We start from the raw sequence: 8,120 nt of genomic DNA, 5'->3' as shown, positions 1-8,120 counted from the left end.
AAATAATAAATGCAAACCTAATATATGATAAATCTAAATGTACAGTGTAAATATATATATATGCACACATACACATACATTTTGTTATGTTACAGCCTTATTCCAAAATGGATTAAATTCATTATTTTCCTCAACATTCTACACACAACAACCCATAATGACAAAGAATTTTTGCTAATCTGTTAAAAATAAAGAACGAAAACATAACATGTACATAAGTATTTACAGCCTTTGCTCAATACTTTGTTGAAGCACCTTTGGCAGCAATTACAGCCTCAAGTCTTCTTGGGTATGATTCCACAAGCCTGGCACACCTATTTCTGGGCAGTTTCTCCCATTCTTCTTTGCAGAACCTCTCAAGTTCCATCAGGTTGGATGGGGAGCGTCGGTGCACAGCCATTTTCAGATCTCTCCAGAGATGTTCAATCGGGTTCAAGTCAGGGCTCTGACTGGGCCACTCAAGGACATCCACAGAGTTGTGCCGAAGCCACTCCTTTGTTATCTTGGCTGTGTGCTTCGGGTCGTTGTCCTGTTGGAAGATGAACCGTCGCCCCAGTCTGAGGTCCAGAGCGCTTTGGAGCAGGTTTTCATCGGAGAGGTCTCTGTACATTGCTGCATTCATCTTCCCCTCAATCCTGACTAGTCTCCCAGTTCCTCCCGCTGAAAAACATCCCCACAGCATGATGCTGCCACCACCATGCTTCACTGTAGGGATGGTATTGGCCAGGTGCTGAGCAGTGCCTGGTTTCCTCCAGACATGACGCTTGGCATTCAGGCCAAAGAGTTCAATCTTTGTTTCATCAGACCAGAGAATTTTGTTTCTCATGGTCTGAGAGGTGCTTTTTAGCAACCTTTTTACTGAGGAGTGGCTTCCATCTGGCCAGTCTACCAATACCCCTCGCCAGATCTGTGCCTCGATACAATTCTGTCTCAGAGGTCTAAAGATAATTCCTTGGACTTCATGGCTTGGTTTATGCTCTGATATGCACTGTCAACTGTGATACCTTATATAGACAGGTGTGTGCCTTTCTCAATCATGTCCAATCAACTGAATTTAGCACAGGTGGACTCCAATCAAGTTGTAGAAACATCTCAAGGATGATCAGTGGAAACAGGATGCACCTGAGCTACATTTTGAGTGTCATGGCAAAGGCTGTGAATACTTATGTACATGTTATGTTTTCGTTCTCTATTTTTAACAGATTTGCAAAAATTTGCAAAAAACAGTTTTGACTTTGTCATTATGGGTTGTTGTGTGTAGAATGTTGAGGAAAATAACTAATTTAATCCATTTTGGAATAAGGCTGTAACATATCAAAATGTGGAAAAAGTGAAGCGCTGTGAATACTTTCCGGATGCACTGTATATAGTTATGTACTTACATTTATCTATAGGTATGTACAGTAAACTTCGAGTAATATTGTCGAATAGTTATGTTTACACCTATACCTGTTTTTCGGTTTATGTTAAAAAAAATGGTTGATTATTTGTAAAAAGAAACTGTATGTCCAGTATGTGGAGAGAGAAGGAAAAACCGGAGTCAAATACCAAGTATGCGTGAGCATCCATAAGCATAAATGGCCAATAAAGCTGGTTCTGCTTTTCATACGTGTGTAGTCAATGCAAGTCCCAGGGCTCCGCTCTGCCCCCCGCCTCCACCCAGCAGCCCATCGCCGGGAGGTGTCTGTGGGTTCTGAGCACAGCTGCAGCCCGGCGGGGATCAGGCTGCGAGCCAGTAGAATACTAAACTGAATCGAGGAGGTGACCTAGAAACCTGTGAGTGAGCGCACACAGCTACAGCAACACGTGAGTGGTGGGGAGAGGGGGGGGGGGGGGGGGGGTTATGGTCATCTGAGCCTATGTGGCCATATTAAACAATCACTCTGCTTATTACAACTGTGACATGGATGCATGGGCAGCAATCCGTCACCATCTACTAAATTACTTTCTCATAAGGCACCTTTCACATAGAGTTTAGAGGAAATGAGTGAATAATGACTTCATTGATTTTTTAATATGTCATTTACTAACATCAACTATAACGCATTAACAGCTATGAGCTATGAGGATATGAAGATCTCTGGATGGAGCCGGTGTTGGACCAGTTCTGTCACCGGAGGGAGGAATATTCAAAGATGAATAATACATGGCCTAACGTTGAAAGGAGATTATTCCATGACTTTACACATTTTTAGCAGCTGTACGATTGCCAAAAGATCAATATATTATATTTTCCTTTTTCTGTGTGAGGTCTTTGCAGGTGTAATGAACTTGGACTCCGTCTGGATGGAGGAGGAGGGGAACTTCTCTCTTACTCTCTGCTGGGGAAACTTCCTGACACCAAGAATCAATGATTGGCTTTATTTGAGTTTTATATGTGCATTTTCCTGTGCAGTCCTCAATCATGCACCCCGCCCCCCTATATGACAACATGACATTCTTGTGGCATTTGTTGACGATAAGAAAATTATAGAAAAAATAGAATTGCATGCACATTTCTTAGTCAGCAGAAAAGTGAAATGCCGGCGAGGATTAAGTATATTCAAAGCACATAATTCTGTTAGATTTCCCTTTAAAAAATACTAAAAACACAATGCTATTATTTTATAAAGATAATCCCGACTAACATTTAAGTTGGGATATATACAAATATAATTTTTACACATTAGCAGAACATCTTTGTGATTCAGCAATATTATATAAAGATATATAATATGTGTCATAAAATAATAATAATATACAGATTATATTATCACATTTGTTTAAATATGTAATTAATTAATTATTTTAAGAAGAACAATGAAAAGGATTATAAAGATGCTGCAATTACATGCAAACCTCACCATCAGGCCTGAACCGAGCAACACGATAACAGCTCTGTGCATCAACACATATGAACACATATGAATATTCATGTAAAATGCTTATGGCATATTGATGTAGTTGATATTTGCTCAACTCGGATCAAGTCCCAGTGTCGGTCCTGTGTGCTTGTGAGGGCCGTGCGGTTTGTGATTGTGCAGCTCTCGGCCTGCAAGGTGTGTCTGAAGAACTGAAGAACAGATTTCCCCCCTGGTACAGTGTGGGTTTCTAGTGGAGCGGCTCTGGCTCTCTACATCAGAGAACATGGCGACTTCAGTGATTTCTAGCTGGGGCGGGATAAAGAGTCTGTTGAGCGCTAGAGGTAGTGAAGGGAATGAGATTCCAGTCGGCAGAATACCTTCACACGATTCCTCAGCAAAAGAACATTGTCTGTCGGTAAGGTATTCTTCAAGCACTCCCCTCTCCATCTGAAGTGGCCGATAAAGAAACACAGTATGGTACATTTGAAATGAACTTTCCATCGACAGACTGGAATGGATAGAGTAGGTCCTGTGGTTTTCTTGGAGACAGATATGACCTCATGAAATCACAAGCTAAATGAAACAAAGCTAGCTGAAACAAATGTGCCATGTCCTGGTGCGCTCCACTTCCACTCTTCCTCGCTACCGGGTGCTTCTTCCACTGCAGGTAGAAAGTACCTCCTCGGTGAAGGGGGACTCTCAGCTGATCGGCGTGATGTCATCCTCGTTGAGCCCCATCATCAGTAACCTCTTTTCACCAACTGTGCTTTGCAGTGTCCACCGTCTACGCCATGTAGGGGGCGTTGAAAAAGCGTACGCAGTGTAATCCATTTAGTACATAGTGTACAGAATAATTTACTGTGAAGGTTGAGTAATATAATGTTTGATGTACCTTTAATAGCATGGCTATTTAAAATCGTGGGTTTGTGTAGGCTGTTGTGACGACCAATCAGTGAGCTGCACTGTTTTAACTCCACCTACCAACATCGCCTCAGCTCCATTGGAGCCTCAACCGAAGTGCTACTATAAAAATAACCAGGTGCAAGGTCAAAATAATAACTGCTGCGCATGGAATGAACTCGTTTTTAAAGAATCCCGTCTGGTAGAGAGAATGTCACTGCCGGAGCATGAGTGACGCGCATCTGCTCCACTGCTGCCCCCTGCTCTGTGTCCGGCCCATACATGAGGTCGTAACCGTGGAGGGGGGGCTGTGAATCAGTGCAGGTTGTGTTGCCCATGCTGACACATGTTAACGCTCAAAATGATGTCCCAAGGTAAGAAAGTCATGGAAGATTTTGAGTTACTTTTTTCCCCCTCTTCTCCACAGAGTGTAAAGCAACCTCTACTCCATAGTGACGAATGCTCAGTAAGGCACTTCTATCTGAACCTTTTTCCCCAATTTCTCCCTCATGGCTCGGAGGCTGAACAGGCGTGGGTGTGTGCACCTCTCGCTGCAAACAGTCTGCAGGGAAGGATGAAGCGTTAATCCCTTTACCTTGTGCTGCCTCGTCAGCCTCCAACACCGCCGCTTGGGACGTGTCTGAGGATTCCACCCTCTAACTTTCCAGGCATTAGGCTTCCCTTGGTGTTTACGTAATGTCCGAACTGTATCCAAGAGCTCTCCGGCGCTGCTGCAGTGGGCTGTCCTCCAAGCAAATTGTCATTAGATGGCAGAAAGTCGCTCTGGGAACATGTGAAAGCCATATGTCTGCGTGAGAGAGATTTATAGAGTGTGCGAGGAGAGGAATACTCTCACTCCGCTCCTTTATTGCTGTATTTGGCCTGGTTCAGACATATTCATTCATTCAGCCTTTCTCTTAAACTCTGTTTAGTTTCAGGTGTGTCATGGTGGCTTGCAGTCTACTCCCCGACAGTTCATCTGCTCATCTGCTCCTGACCCCCACACTGGAGTGATATACATACTGTACGATATGATCTGTATGACCTTATGTCACATATCATCGATCACCAACAAACTTAATATCACAAATAAAATGACTGAATGCTACTCTAAATGTCTTTGTCACACTTGGTCTGCGGTGTCACCACAACAAAATGATTGGTTAGCATTTGGTGAAAAGATTAACGTTTGTATTTAAACAATAACGTAACATGGAAACTTAACAAGTTACCGTCACAACATAAGCGTAGCGTTTGGTTTCCTGTGGTGTTTGCCCCCCCATCCATTTTCTTTCTCATACCACACACAACGTTCAAATACTAGATATACTGTGAAACTTTGAAAAAAAGTGAAAAAAAGTCAGAGGCAGAACTGAGAGTTGTTGTCAAATTGTCTCATGAATATTCTGCTTCTTTGAACGCTGATGAGACCGTTTATCCTCTGAACAAAGCCCTCAGTCAATTGACTACAATTAAATTAAATAAGCAATGTGACTCATGAGTGATTTATTTCCACCATTAGTTTGTTCAAAACTGTTATGCATTACTGATGAAGAATAAATGAATAAGTCTACATGAAGACACGTCTAAGGCTCGGTTACGTGGAAACATTGTGATCAGGGTTCTAGGGTTACGATTATGGTTGGATATAAGCCACAAAAAAATGGTAAGAATTAAAGATTATAATGTATTGTATATGTGTTTTTATTTTGAGTTGGTCTTTCTATTATATTTTATATAAATATATTGTAATATATTTATCCTCTATTATAATATATTTGTTTTATGATACTCATTATTTATTATATATTTATAATAGTTACAATATGGTATTCATATCATGTACTGATTTGAACTATTAATAAAACAGAATGAGAAAGTTATTTTTTATTCATTGAAAGGTGAAACGTAATCTAATGTGAGAATAATTGTATATTTTGAAAACAGCTGGAAGTCATCATTGGTAAACTAAATACAGAGTAACTACCAGATTATTGCGTCATAAAAATAAAACGACCGCAGCATCAGATAATATGAGAAAAACGTATTTTTGGTTAATGTCCTTCGACTAAAGCGGCCACTCTTCCATCACCGACAGAATATGCTACTGCAGCGTTTTCAGGGAATGGGTGTCTGGCTGAATGCGGTCCACGGCCCTCTCATCGCAGACACAACGTGACTAATCGGCTTCTGACAAAAAGGCTCGCATCCTGGTACAATTCTCCAACAAAAGCACTTATGTTGTGTTTCTGGGGGAATAACATGCATTAATTATGCTTTAAATTTGAATAAGTTTGCGGCACAAATCCCCCCAAAATGTGTCTATTTACTTACAGACAGAAGTAACTTACACTGACAAATTTAGCCTCGACGTCATCGCAGTACTTCCTATGCAGGAATGATGCAGTGTGACAGAAACGGGGAACACAACACGGGGAACGGTCAACCTGCAATCTGCTTGCGGGATTGGAGTTGGGATAATGACATTGTTATAATTAAATGTCCATTTGCTGCTCTCTCCCAGAGATTGTTGTAACACAGTCATTCATCTTGTAGTTCATAAAGGCCTTTTTTGACAGAAACAGGCCCATTTAAGAAACTTCTGTTAATGCCTGTGCCTTGGTAACATAATAGTAAGCACAAAATAAATCTCAGAACTATTAATTTGTTACTTTAAGCAAATTATTATGTGTACGATTAACATGTTGACAGGACACTGACAGAATTAATGTGACTATAGAGCAAGGAATCTTTCTGTGTGTGTTATTGTGTATGTGTGTGTGAGTGTCGGTCTGGATCTACTTCCCCCTTGTTGCATTGATGACCCCCCCTGGGAGTTCAGAGCTGGAGTCGGTTCAATTTGATGTGACAAGTTAAATATTGGTGCATTTGGAATAAACAAGCCCCATGCAGCGGCGGAGGCGGAGCTTCGGGGATCTGTGGACTCGAGTCATCTTGTCTGGCCTGCTGGGTGCTTTAATGTTGCTTTAATGTAAGACTTCTTCTTCACTTCCCTGAAGTCACCTGGCGCATGCTGAGCGTTGGCGTCTATAAGGTGTTATCAACATGCGAATGATATTCCAAAAGGAGATGGGCTCGGTACAAACGCTATTGGTTTGCTAATATGAGGCTAATGTGAGAACAGAGGCGTCGTTGCAGTTAGATTCGGCTGTGAGGTCTCTCACAATGTTTAATCCACTTCTCTCGTCTCCAGCCTCATGCTTAAGAACAATTCAACACTATCCTCTCAACTCTAAAGAGATCAGCTCTCAGCCTGAAGGCAGCGCGACAGGCCTCCTGGTTACGGTTGCTAAGGATGGATTGGACAGTGGTGGGGAACATTTTCCTAAGTGCCTCTCATTTACATTCATCATTTAGCTGACACTTTTATCCAAAGCGACTTCCAATAAGTGCCTTCAATCGAGAGGGAACAGAACCGCCACAGCGAGAATCAAGGAAGTACAATTTCTTCAAGAAAGCCAAACTACTAAGTACTATAAGTAAGTGCCATCGTAAATGCTAACAAAATGCCACCCAGTCCAGTTTGCACTCTACCTCGACATGTCCTACCTGTGCCCAGGTGTCCTCTCTGTGTGTATAAACTGTATATATGCATGTGTGTGTCTTGTTCCCGTCTTGCTGCTTACTAGCACACCTGCCCTTCCAACAGCTCGTTACAGCCCACAGCTTCTCAACCTACTAGATGGTCGTTCCAGTCCCAGTGGGGGCTACGTTCAGTCAATGGCTTTCCCAGTAAAGCACAATACGCAGAACAAGTACAGTGGGTTCACTCGGTAGACAGGGGGGTCCAAACCAGGATATTAGTCACACAGGCAAACAAATCCAAAATGGGGCCTGCAGGGAATCCAAAGTTGAGAACAGTTAGGTCAGATACAGAAACCGGAATATGCTGGACAATCTGGCAGGGAGCAGTAGCGAGTGAGTGGACCTAAATAGTGAGGGACTGATGAGGGACTAAGCTGCAGGTGAGGGATGTGAGTGCTGATTGGGATCAGAGGCCGGACCTGAAAGGACATGAGAGAGTTAGCGAACAGGACGATGAGACATTTGTAACATTCAGTCTGTCACGTCGGTGCACTGAGACATGAGTTGTCTTCCTGCTCACCGGAGACGCTCACATTGAATCCATCCATCCATTTCGCATTCGCTCTCTGATTAACAGCCGCCTTCTTCTAAGACGTTACCTCGAGGAGTTCCAGGAACAATGTTGGCTGTAAAAGGCTCCACTGTTGACCTCACGGCCCATTTGAGATGTCACACCTTCTGCTGTGTGCTTCAACACCCATCAGCCGGTGATGAGAATCGATCGGCCCACTACCGTGTCCGCTGAGGGACCTTAGCCGCTCTGACAGCTGT

The sequence above is a fragment of the Gasterosteus aculeatus genome, chromosome 1, assembly GCF_964276395.1.
Source record: "Gasterosteus aculeatus chromosome 1, fGasAcu3.hap1.1, whole genome shotgun sequence".
Lineage (NCBI taxonomy): Eukaryota > Metazoa > Chordata > Actinopteri > Perciformes > Gasterosteidae > Gasterosteus > Gasterosteus aculeatus.
This window is presented reverse-complemented; position numbering follows the sequence as displayed.